Raw genomic sequence first — 14317 nt, forward strand, 5'->3', positions numbered from 1 at the left:
TTCATAATACTCCAGTTACCAGGCAAAGTTGGGTTCATTCTGAAAAAAAAAAAATGAAACAAGCCAATAATTACCATATAACCACTCTCCATCAGATTCATGGGAGCACCCTTCACCAAAGTGGTAACACAAATTGATGTCATATCCCCACTACAGACAATATACTCCATATCTGTACAAAGTAAGGATACGCACTCAACCTCTTAAGAGCCATACATGACACAGTAATAATACCGTGGGAGGTTAGATCTATAGTATATAGTCTAATTTCACTGTATTTCATGTGGCAAAAAAACTGCTGAAAACTGCTTATCCAATAAGGCGAGCCATTTTTTTCACTGTATTTCGTTACAAAGTATATCAATGAGTACTGAAAAAATTGCTGTACCTTTGGCCTATGAAGTGCTAGGGAATTGATATTGTAATAGAATACCAGACTCAAAACATCCCTGTTGGTTTGAAAATTACTCATGAGTCTACCCTAAGAAGACATCACTCCACAAGACATAATGGAGAAATTTTCATACACATGCAAGAGTGGTAATGAAGAAATCAACATTTTTCAGTTGAACTACAATTTGTAAATCAGTTTAAGACTGCAGCCTTTTTTTTTGTTCGGATCAGTTTTTTAACAATCAGTGACTATTAAGGCCTCTACTCATACAAAGTTCAGTTTCATTTCCAATCCCTTTACAGTTGAAGAGTTTGGTTGCAAAAACCGATAAGTCCACATTTGCCAACTGGAGATATTTGCGATTAAAGGTCAAGAAAAATAAAGAGAATAATAAGAAAATTTTTGCTTCTTTTGACCATAACTTCAAAAATGTACCTTTATATGTAGTGACCAATATATCATTTAAAAGGTATTATTTTGTACTTTACGACAGAGACAGTACTTCAAAATCTTCAAAAATGGACTAATCGGTTTTTGCGAACAAACTCTTTAGTTCTTCTTTAAACATCCCATCGTATCATGCACAACACATGGCACACTACAAACAGGTAAAAGAATAACAACCATTTTTATCTAAAAGCAGTTGACATGATTATTATAGGGGGAAATGGAAGGAAAAAATATTCAGATACATTGCAAATCACTGTGTTTGCCTATTGTCTTGAAGAAAGATGGCACATTTCACATTTTACAAATTCTTAGAATGAAATCATTCATGCAGAATAAGTTTTTTTTCAAACCCCAAACATGTCACATTAATTTAAGGACTGGTACATTATAAATGATTTTAAGCATGTTGATCATACTAGAATATTGTCGGTTGAGAACGATAAGGGCGTTAAAGGACAAGTTCACCTTCATAAACATAAGGATTGAGAGAATGTAGCAATATTAGTAGAACACATCATTGAAAGTTTGAGGGAAATCGGACAATCCGTTCAAAAGTTATGAATTTTTGAAGTTTTTGTGCAGTAACCGCTGGATGAGAAGACTACTGCAGTGTGTGAATAACTTAGATGTCACATGCGTACAACAATATAAGGAAAATATAAAGAGAATTTCACAAAATTTCATTTTTTGAAAAAAAGAACGCATTCCCCCGACTCGTTACCGACAAATGGTATGGGTAATATTATTCCCCCTGCCTTTAGAAAGAGGCAAGTGAAGTGCTCTTTTATTATGCGAAAAAAGTGAAAATATGTTGAATTTTCTTTACATTTTCTTTATACTGTTGTACGCATATGACTCACAAGCTGTAGTAGTCTCCTCATCCAGCGGTTCCAACACAAAAATTTTAAAAATTCATAACTTTTGCATCGATTGTCCAATTTTCCTCAAACTTTCACTGACGTGTTCTACTAATATTGTTGCATTCTCTCAATCCTTATGTTTATGAAGGTGAACTTGTCCTTTAAGTTGTCACTAAACCCATAGTGTTCAAGACCACTTAAGTCCCTTCTCATTCTCAACAGACGATATGGAACTGAATGCAGTTTAAATCTACAACAAATATGTGTATGTCCGTGGCTACTTCATACACATTACAGTCATTTCCCTTGAGCATGTACATGTATACAGTGGGGTGTTTCACACACACCCATGTATTTCCCTTGTGTCACACATCCCAGCACATCACTTTTGGTGTTTTTTTTTGTTTTTTTTTCCCCCTAATGTAGTCATTGCTATTTTTCTTAATCAGCTGCTAGCTTGTACACTCATGTAGTTACAGAGATTATTATTCTAGCCTTTAAATTGTACAGATGGCTGATTATGTAATCCACCTTTCCCCACATGCCAACAATCATATTACCCTATTGTGTTGGCTGTGGTGGTTTGTGGAAAGATGGGCAGTTACTTGAAAACACTGTCCAGGATAAATCAATACACACCTCTACACCAGTGGTCTAATGAGCTGGGTTTTTCTCTCATCTCTCCGCCCCCCCCCCCTATTTTTTCCCTTTTCTACCATTGTATGTCTCCTCTCTTCCAAGCTTCAAGGCATGCTGGTCTCCAGGTATCAATTTCAATAATTGGCTCAATAGATAAGCGATTATAGTGACTAGCCCATTAGGCGTTTTCACATCAGCCCGATAAATATCCAAGCTCAAAATATTTTTCGCGATCGCAAATTAGCGCACTATTTCATTTCCTATTAACATCAGCCCGAACATTATCAAATAGCGCACTAGTTTGCCTTAATTATCCTGTTATTTCGGAAATTTCTCGAGTTGGACTCCAGGAATTTTCTCGATCAATAAGCGCTCTAATTTGTATTCATATTATCAAGTAGCGCGCTATTTCGTGATCAGGTTAATTTCCCAAGTCAGAAAATAGCACGCTATTTCGAAACATCGGGCTGATGTGAAAACGCCTAAAGTTGACACACAATTTGCTTGGGACTGTCGTATCCTTTGGCTCTTATTGCGTTGTTTTTGTTATTGTTGTTGTTCCTTTTGCCCCCCCCCCCCCTCTTTCTCTCTCTCTCTCTCTCTCTCTCTCTTGTGTGTGGCCTTTATTACAGCTGACTTCTATTTGTCAACTCTGGTTTAAATTCAAATTTGAGGGATATTTGCTGGATCCACAAATCTAATGTAAAATGAGGATCAACGTTCGCATGCATTTTAATTTCACAAATTTCGCAAGTGCCAAGATTGGAAAAAATTAAAGTATACGTGATAGTTCTTGTATACACTATATGCACTGAATGCCAGTGGCAACTCGTGAAAATTTCATGACGCAAAAAAGGCCTTCGGCTCCAATTCCCGAAAATTTCATGCCAAGAATATATCATGTTTTACAGTATGTATTTAAAATCCCATGCTGATTAGGGGCTTGTAGCCTTAACTACTTATGTTTGTTTGTTTTGGGGGTTTTTTCAACCCGAATGGGAAAGTTCTTTTTAAATGTGATGCATCCTCATGAAGCCACATAAAGTAGGGAAAAATATGTTTTTAATGTTTGATGAGTATGAATTCTCCAAAAGTTAAGCTTCAATCGAATACATAATATCTTTGACTTCATCGCAAGGGGAAAAAAAAAACCCACTGCAAGTCAAGAAACTGTAAAAGATATCTTAGCTTCCCCCCATTTTGTCTTTCTTTTATGATTTCCGAATATATACGGGTTACATGATAATGCTCCACATAATAATTATGTCATATAATTGTGATCAGTATCATTATTTTGATGAACACACAAATCTTTCCTGTAATTCCCTTTGTATTGTGTAATGACTCTTTGTGATGAACTGTCTGCCACCCGTCTACGTTTATCTTATTCAAATGAAGAAAATCGACTACCTTCAAGTATGACATTTGAAGTACAGCCACTGGAAAGGAAATTAAAAGTGCATCCATGCATGAGAGTAAAATTGGGTGACATTAGTTATGGGCTGGTGTTACACGTAATGTCATGAAATGTATCAACTATAACCAAACTGAAATTGATATTCTAGAGGTCATTACACTATTTTATCCCTTCCTAATATTGGCATTGCGTGCATCTCTGAAATGCATCATGCATCAAGCATTATGTTTTGCTGGTACTGGTTACTGTCTTTACTGTATAAATGGGCTTGAATTATTCCAAAGGCCGATAAAGAACAATCCCTCATACCATCCATGATATACTGTAAAACGAGGAATGTTCGCGTGCATTTTAATTTTGCGAATTTCGCGAGCACCAAGATTCGTGAAATTAAAATGCATGCAAAATTTCTTATCTACACTATATGCATTGAACGCAAGTGGCAATTCGCAAAAATTTCTTGCCACGAAAAAGGCAGTCAGCTCCAATTCGCGAAAATTTTGTGCCGCGAATATATCATGTTTTTCAGTACATGTACAAGGTACAATCTTCTAAGAATTCATGTTCAGTTTGGGTTTTGCATTGGGTTCCCTCCTTCTTGATCTCATAAAACCATTGTTCTAATAAAAAAGCAAAACAAACAAAACAACGATCAATGCCATGATGTGTAATTTTGTGTTGTCCCAAGTGATAGGAGTCAATACTTAATTTACATTGTATCATTTATATTTAGAAAATATATGTTTCCCATTTATTTAATTTACAACAATTTGCAACAAATGAATAAGTCAATTGAAGTGGAAATGGAAAATTCAACTGGTTGTATAAAGGATACCTATACAGCAATGTGCTCTATCTCTATTTCTAAACTGAAGATTCTTCCCCGCACTCACATTTCATATCAATATCACCATTTGTGTGGCTTTTAACACCCTTCCACAAAGGAAGCTATGGGCTGGAAATGCAATGCAAAGGATTGGAACCAAAGACTGGCAAAGTGAACACCTCCTTTGCAAACCACTAGACCATGTAAATTACACAGGTGTCTGGTACAATACTCCATGCTGAAAACCATGAGTCATACCAATATCATTGCAAAAACACACAAAAGGAACTACACATTATGCAAACACTTGTCACGCAAAACTTGCTTCATTAACCAGAGGAGATGAAGTTTGTTGAAAAAAAAAGACTGAATTTCACTCTTTGGATCAATAGGAAAAGTGGGGAGAAGAGAGAGCAAACTTGAACCTAGAGAATTAGTTGTCACAGATATTGGCATAGAAACTCATTCAGAATTTTTTTTTTTTTTTTTCAAAATAATGTTTCTGAACTCTGTCATACAGTAGTCAGTACATCTTTTATCATTGCAAACCACAAGAAAGAGTTTGACAGGAAAAACACAGTGACAAGAATCTATATTTTGCTGGCCAAGAATTTCAAATGAGTTGACTACAATATAGGCCTACACACAAAAAAGAAGAAAAGATAAGATTAACCCCAAAACAGAGAAAATAATGTTCTCATACATGAACACTTGTCATATGTATGGGAGGGTTTCTACTGTCAGGTATGATCAATGCCTGGTACAAATATCTGGAGAGTGATAATCTTCATCACTGATTAATCAACTAAAAACCTGGGGATTAAACAGCTTCATGTGTATAACGATCAATGTATTTGATACAAAGATTGATGTCTTTCTCTTTCTAAAGAATTTGATTAGGAGGAGCGCTACTAATGAAGTGTACAAACTAAGGTTCCTAAATACCCTACATTTCTTCCTCATAGGCGATGTTGGTCAATAAAATGGATACCTGTAGGTCTTGATGTTTATTACTCTGTGCCTAGGATCATACTCTCTGTAATCTCCAATGACCTTTCCTACATTTTGTATAAATGTTTGACCTTTAGTAACATAATGACCTTCAGTCTGCTTACCAGCTGGAACAGTACTAATCCACTTCAGTATTTTCGCAAACATCTCCAAAGCACAGGCCCATTTCAGACTGAAACTTATCAGGTGATTACCCACTGAACTCTTGTTGTATCCAAAGGGGTGAATTCTTTTTTATTATCAGCAATTAATTCCCCTACACTTCCTTGGCTAGTATAGTTAAATTAAGTACTGTAAGTCATGGAATTCCCATACACCCCCCACCCCCACCCCCACCCCACAAAACAATGATAGTATCAAAAATCTAAAACTGATGGTTATGAATTGCATGTGAAAGGGCCTGAACTCGACCAACAAGAAGCAGCAAAGAAAACACAAACCTAAAATCCGCTACATTACTCTTTATATGTGTTCTCAACAGTAACAATGTTGGCCCTTTAAACCTAGCCACTGAGCAGCAGGTTGGACAGTCATCAGTGAGCCAGTATGAGAGCTTTAGCCTCTCCACACCAGCCTCTTGAATTACATCAGACATTGTACATGGACATGTCACCACAGGGCTGAAAGGGTTAAATGAGCTGGAATCTCTCACTGAAATCAGGAATCATACCAGCTGAGAAGATGGTTAGTGTTGGTGTATCATTGGTTGGGGCCTGTTCAGACACCACAGACAGACAATGGGTGCATCCCTTTGAAAACTGACCAATCTGAAAGGGGTACCTATCTTAATTTAAAGTACAAGTCTCTATCTGTTGGTCTGGGACTCTTCAGACAATAAAGACAGGCTAATGAGTGCACCCCTTTGAAAGCTATCCAGTCTGAAAGGGGTACCTATAGCGGATTGAAAACTATGCATACAAGCCTTCATCTTTTGCGTGGGATGATGATTCCAGCAGTACATACTACATAGCACCCTGGTCCCAGATCATTCACTTGAGGCCCATATTAATGATTAACACAACAGCTGATGACACAACTAAAACACACAGAGCACAGCACAGAGAGGATTAGTTAGACAATGGTCCCTCATGTGTACAGACAGTGCCTTATCAATACCTATACCAGTCTCTATACAGTTTATGCAGTGCTCCATGACTACAAGTATGAAGAGGAATAGGACAAGTCTACAGTATTTGCACATTTATTATATTACACACATACCCCCCCCCCCCAAAAAAAAAGGGAACAAATTTCACTGACTTGTTCACATCAAGAGCAGTATCATATCATGTGATATCTATTCTCTGTTGAAATATGAGTAGCATTCACTTTACTAATAAATACACCATCCAGGACAGTGTATAGGCAATGGACAACACATCACACACTGCAGGAACTGGTAAAATAATGATGTTGCTTTGTTCAAAACTGATGAAATCAGAGAAATATATTGATGGTAATTTGAGCAAATTTGGTCAAGTGTAATCGCAAATCCCCTTCGTGTGATAATGTTGGTAAGCTCTCCTAGCTGCTTGTGACAGTCTTAAAAGAGTGCATAAAAAAGATCATGCATGTCTATGTATTTCCACTCCACCAAATGTATTACTTTGAAACAGCCAAACTAGTCAAGTAACCTAAACATACATTCTGTACAAGTCATGCTATTTCAAACTTCTAAAATTCACCAATGCTGCATCTTCTTGATTAGATTATCTCAGTTTGCAATTTAGCAAAGATATGGGGAAATTTTACACGGTAGTGGCATAGGCCTAGGCCTATAAATGGGTAGATCATAAGTTGTTGCAATTCAGAAGCTGTGAATCATGTTCAGTTTGTACGATACACAGGAGAAGATAGCTTTCTATAAATATGCTTATCCTAATCCTTCAAAGAATCAAGCCAATTTGTGTCAAATAATTTGCATGGCTTAACTTCTATGGCCTGTTGAAAGATATAGTGTAGGCCCCTACATACTACAATCCACATCGTTGTAGCTTTCTGACCTGCTGTCGGCAGAAACAAGTGTTTGTCTTTTTGGTGTCCATGGCCTGCTGTGTAGGACAGCCCTGCTGAGATAATAACTTCTGTAATATTAATCAAATTTTGCTCATAATCCAATTTTGCTCATATTTACTCCTTTATATTTTGTTGCCCATTCATCTTCCCAACTGCATTCATAGAATGACACTTTTATATTGAGAGTATGCATTTCAGAGAAATAAATATAATCTCCAATGCCCCAAATGGAAGGATGCTGGCAAATGTTTTAAAGGCATAATTTACCATTTGCAGATGAAAGCATTAGTGCTATAAAATAGTTCTAAAATGTGAGTTAGGGATAGAAACAACCACTGTCAAAATTTGAATCCGTATAATCGATGTTAAGTGTTGTTAAATACACAAAATGTGAACAATAGTTGTAATAAAAATTTTCCAGACTAAACCGTATACAGTTACGGTTTATTGAGAAAAACCCTGATATCTCCTTATATTTTAGGTTTTATTGCAAATATTTCATATGGTATGATGTTTTATGATACAACAGACCTACACATATGCATCAAATATGATATCTTGAAAATTTTTGAAATCACTGCTCCCAAAGGTAAACTGGACCTTTAAATTCTAGCTTAGTTGCAGAGCCAGAACCATGATGAGCAATGTGCGACACAAAAAGTCTTCAAAACAGTTTGATGGGAATAACACATGTTTTGCAAAATATTATCCATATCTGTATAGTTTATTGACATGTTGACTGCAAAACATCCTGAAAACTTGCCCCTAAAACCTTTCCCCACCAATCTCCCCCCCCCCTTCTCCCCCCCCCCCCCCCTCTCTCTCTCTCTCTCTTCTTTATCCCTCTCACATGTAACAAAATTTTTATATCCACTTCTCAAGTTGTCCTGCAGACCCTAATGGAAAACAGACCCCCACTTAACATACCACACATATGTGTCATCAGTGAACCCAGATACCTGCATTGTTGAACTGACGCATCCATAAGATGATCAAAGCTAATTCAAACTGTGCAGTCTTTGAAAGAAGACTACAAACATGCCTATAAACCTCTAAAAATCGCACCATCTGTAGAGTGTGGCAACACATGGTGAAGACTATGAGCCTATTCTCACTTATGATACTAACCTCGGCCAGTGTTTAACAGTGTTCATATTTAAACATTACCACTTTATACGACATAAAGGAGATGAAAAAAAAAATCAATTTGAAAACATTGGGTCCAGTCCCTAAAACTGAATTTAATGCATTACATCAAGTTGATGACAATAATCACATGTGGTCGTAACTTCTTTATGCTCACACATTTATGACTTGACATAAACTTTGTTCTACTACCGACGGCGGTGAATTAAATATTAAAGACACAAGGGTACTTTAATATCAGATTCTAAACACTGAAATCACAGTGAACAATACTGACACAGTGACAGAGAATTTTTGAGGAGGGCATGCTTTATTTCTGACAGTGAAACTGAGTTATTATATTTCAAATGATACCAGCAATGAAAACTTCAGGGTGGTAGTGAGACTTTTGAATAGAGAGTATTTGGAACTTTTGCCCTCTGGTTTCTTCTCTGGAGGAAAAAAAGACACAGGACTGACTAGAGATGGTCAGTGCAGTCAGTGCAGTCAGTGGGGTCAGTCATTGTGGGAAAGTATGGGATATTTCTGAAATGCTATCATCTGCAAGGGATGATACCAGTATTTTACTTAGCAGAACTTTTCAAGGACACAACCCAGGGTACTGGCGGGCAATCAAAGACCTGGTGGTAATGAATCCGTATAGCACCAGATCCTGCCTACCGGCCCCTGCCTACCGGTCCCTGGCTACCGGTCCATGTCGGAGGAATGGATTGGGGAAGTGATCGTGACAGCTGTCATATCCTATAACCTTCCAGCATCCCCGGCTGATATCTTCATTGACGAGATAAATGCGAAGCTTCCTTCCTTCCCCGGACAGCCGAGGTGGAACCACTCGCAGCAGTGACTTGGGATTGTTCTTCAAATGTTGACCTAAAAGTGGCTAAACAGACCAGATGTGGGCATTCTGCTGAAAATGTCACTAAGCGCATCAGCAACTGAACAATGTGTTTCCACAGGACAGGACCAACAAAACAAAATAACATAAAATAAAAGCGTGTGATTATTCTGGCATGGATTGAGCGTAAGGCTTCCTTACAGAAGCAGTTTTATCCGATGGGAAAGGATGTCAAAAGGCTAATGAGGTCAATTCTGGGACAAATCAGGTTGATCTACGCAAATTTGAAAGAGATGTAAACACACACCAGCAGCTGAGCACATGGAAATAATGTCTGTCGCTTGACTCTTGATAATAGCCTGCTATATATACATGTTGATATTCTTTGTGAATGGGCTTTGATAAGAGTTCCTTGTTTACAGATAAAATGCAGATAAAACACTCGATATAATATGCAAACTTATTAATAAAGTTACAGAGGACTTCTTGAATAGCCTACATTGTAATTGCACTCCAGTCATCATAACGTCTAGAGGTCATGCTAATGAACCAAGCTTGATATTGGCTAAAATTTGAAATTGGGTCTCCATCATTTTGAATCAGCTATAGGTTAATAATTATTCTTATCCAGTGTTTATGCTTGATCAATGCATAATGAAGATGGGTGCATCATACCAATAGGTTTTTTAACCAAATTGAGATTGGCAATTAAACAAACAAATGCTGCTGACAGCTTGTCAGCAAGAAAAGCAAAGTCATGTTGTCACCAATAATACCAGCAGCAGAAAAATAAATGCGTACACGTGTTGTATTTCATAGCCTGTGACTAGCTGGCATACTGACTCAATGTACGCAGATGAATGTCCAGTAACTGCAGTCAAATAAATCTCTTTGTGACTCTTTTTGTGGCTATGTTGCTTCTTTAGTTTCTCCTAACACAACTGATATTTTTCTAGTTGAAAGCTTCATTATATTGTTTTCATCCCCACAGCTGAGACTAAAGCTCATTTCTCTTCAAGCCAATGTTTTCCACATCCCTATGAAGATTGTTTTTAGCTAGGCTTTTCTTCAAAATCAGCAGGGCTTGGCTGTGGCCCAATGACAGGAAAATCTAGGTCAAAGACGAGTGTAGAAAGTGACATTTGAACATTGTTGTCATACACTGGCTGCTCACAAAAGTGGATGGACGACATCATCGGATACCGCTATCATTCATCGCCATGACAACTACATAACATTAGACATAGGGACCTAATTGGTATTTCACAGCCAAAGTTGTCATGAGAGAGCTGTAATAAATTCATCAATCTCATATAGGCCTAGCACTATTTGAACATACCAAACAACCTTCAGCAACTCTCCTAAAACAAATAATGAAAAGCATCCATGGAATGACTACCGGTAATATCATGACAGTTACACCACAGCAAACACAACCACCAAGATCAAGTTTCCTTCTAGATACCAGCAACTCTAAGGTAAATAGACAATCAATCAGTCACATAAGTCAAGTACAGAACTGAAATTGTCTTCTCCCTATAAGCACCCCCCCCCCCCCCCCAGTTTCCAAAGCTCACAAGAATGCCAAAATGTCAAAGCATTACAGATTACAATATGTTAAGGCATTAGGTCAGAATACGGTACATAGATCTGGTCTGAAAATGTTCTATTTCTCTTTGTCTCCCTTGAAGCACACAACTGTTGGTATAACCAGAGCGGAAATTTGTTGGGGGTGGGGGGCTGGATGACAATTTCAGGACAAAAGGAGAGAGATGGGTACTAGAGGTAGTGGAGTCGTTGGAAGAGTTCTAGTGTAGGGCTCATAGAAATTTGGAGGGAGAGGTGGTAACTGCAGAAAAAAGACCAATGGATGCAGAAGATGGGGTAAGATGGGATTGGGCGGGGCAGGCAAGGGGCAATAATGGTAGCAGGGGTGGCGGGGGAAAGAGGAGGGGTTGGAAGAATTGCAGAATAGCTGGTTTATGTGAAGGGGAAGGGGTTGAAAGGAAGTGGCAAAGGGATGAAGAAGATGTTGTCGTGGCAATGCCAAGACCATTGACTATACCAAGAATGCATCAGTCTCTGGAAGAGAAATAGAGTAATACATCTTGTGATGGAGACAGGTGAATGTGATGCAAGGGATGGTACATTACACCACGCACATTGCGCATTCAAGGCATCCCCCCTGATTAGTCCTAATGGCTGTGGCACATTGCTGATTGCTGTCCAAGGATCATTAGCATTCCACCAAGATGTTTGTTCCCGGTCGCCATTCACATTCACTCTCTCCGTCTCTAACAAACCAGCACTTGTCCACCAGTTCACATCGTCTACCATAAAGCTGACAGGGCAGTAACAAAACTACCACTCACAAAATCTCTGTCTATTTCATTGGAAACACTTCATATGAAGTTTTCTCAAATTCTATGAAAGAAATTACCAGGATATACATGTACATTCCCTACCAAAGGAAAATTAGAAAGTACAGAGCAGAGATGTGTACTTTTGAAATCCACAGACTAGAGTTTGATGCAAGAGAAGTTAATTTATGACGAATAATTGAAAGAGCAACAGATTAATGATTTCTTACAAGATATGATACACATGATTGCACAGCTGCTTCACATGTAGGCCTACAAGACATTACATGAAGAATGTCAAGGTGTTTTTTTTTTTTTTCGTTGAATGAATAATTCCAAGAACTTCTCAGGACATTAGACCAGAAGTTTCATCCACATTGATAAACAGGTATCTCAACTATTGAAAGGTAAAGAGCTCCTGAGCGAAGAATAGGACTACATACGTATTTCTTCTTACATTAAATACAGGCAAGTGCCTAATCAGTTTACTTGCCACACTGAGAATTCTTGTTTTTATGGGCAAGAAGGCAAGGAAATGTTTCCAGCTCCCTTGCTTTGTCAAGATTGGATCGTTTACTCTCAGTCACTTGTATTGTCCAGTGTGAGGGTTTCTAATACTATTCCAAGTGTGTTCACATGAATGTGTGAACAGATTGTCGGCTGAATGCACAGAATTTGGCGATGCAGATCGAGGGGACATTTCAATTAGACCCTTCGCCTGCTTGATGGCGATTCCCTGCCCTTTGATATGTCTCCCAGTCCTCTCTCTGATCTCACTACCACCTTCGTGTGTAGCCTTCATCACAGGTCTTCTCTCGCTGAAGTAATTGCAAGTGAATTAAGTTTGGGTCATCAAGCCACCAGTGAGAGGCTTCAGTCGAATACAGACGAAGTAGTTCAATCCGCAAGATCTTTCCTTGATCTTCTGCCATTTATATGCCGTTACCATGGCAACGCAGCTTCCGACACGTCCGAAAAATATGTCTTCCACATCTTCCCACCAAGATCAAGGTGTGTGCCACATTTCATAAGCTTTGGTCGAAAAACTGAGGAAGTAGTTAAATCCGCAAGATCTTTCCTTGATCTTCTGCCATTAATATGCCGTTACCATGGCAACGTACTTTCAGGTACTGTCAAAAAATGCGTCTTGCACATCTACAACCAAAGGCACACATCTGTATCAAGTTTCATGGAAATTGGGCAAAAACTGAGGAAGTAGTTTGCAACACAAAATTTTCTATCATTTTGGCTCATAATATGTGAGCTGTTACCATGGCAACATACTTTTTGTCACTGTCAAGAAATGTGTCATGCTGACCTATATCCTAAGACAAACATTCAATATGAATTCCATGAGAATTGGAAGAACACTGATGAAGCAGTTTTCCCATGAAGCATTTTGCCCTATATTTCACCAATAATATGCCGTTACCATGGCAACGCACTTTTTGCCACTGCAGAAATATGTGTCTTGCACATTAACATATTCAGATGAACATCTGTACCTAATTTCATAAAAATTGATCAAAAACTGTGGGAGGAGTTCGCGACGCAAGATTTGTACCCATTTTTGCCCATAATATGCCGATACCATGGCAACGTACTTTTGGGTACTGTCAAAAAATACGTCTTGCACATCTACAACCCAAGGCACACATCTGTGCCAAGTTTTATGGGAATCGGTTGAAAACTGAGGAAGTAGTTCGCGACGCAAGATTTGCAACGGACCAACCGCCCGACCGCCCGCCCAACCGACCGCCCGCCCGACCGACCGCCCGACCGTCCGCTGATTCCTATATACCCCCTTCAAACTTCGTTTGGCGGGGGTATAAAAAAAAAAAAATATATGAATTTCTGCTTCTACATGAATTTCTTGTCAATGAACAATTCAAATACATCTGTGAATAAAGACAGGTTACTTCCTTTTTTATTAATAGGCATCCTTAAATTGTACCAAAAAATAAACAATACTGCTGACTTAGTCATTGTGTAGTTGGAAATGACCAGGTAATAAAAAAACTTTGGCTGAAATTGCCAATTTGAGGTAGGTAATGTTTATTGTAAGTTATCAGCTTTTTAACTATACTGATGCATGACATTTTAATTTCTTGTTAGATAAAAACATGGTGAGATTGAATAAAATACCATCTCACAATCACTTACAGTTTGCAGGTTAATGAGAAAAAACAAACTTATTTCGTGAAGGGATAATGCAAGATTCACTGTACAGACTACAGACAACACAGCAGAGGGGCCAGTCTCTTCAATGAAAATAATATTGTGGTTATGCGGCCTTTGCTACTAGAATGCTGCAAAATAATTTGCCAATATTTCCTAATTTCCATTCAAGCACTGCATTAGAA

At 38.2% G+C, this 14317-nt stretch overlaps 1 protein-coding gene across 1 annotated transcript in view; it reads right to left on the minus strand.

Moving 5' to 3' along the window:
* LOC140229881 (neural cell adhesion molecule 2-like) overlaps positions 1–14317 on the minus strand; it is a 143190-nt gene that overhangs the window by 40023 nt on the left and 88850 nt on the right. The window lies entirely within an intron of this gene.

The sequence above is a fragment of the Diadema setosum genome, chromosome 6 (assembly GCF_964275005.1).
Source record: "Diadema setosum chromosome 6, eeDiaSeto1, whole genome shotgun sequence".
Lineage (NCBI taxonomy): Eukaryota > Metazoa > Echinodermata > Echinoidea > Diadematoida > Diadematidae > Diadema > Diadema setosum.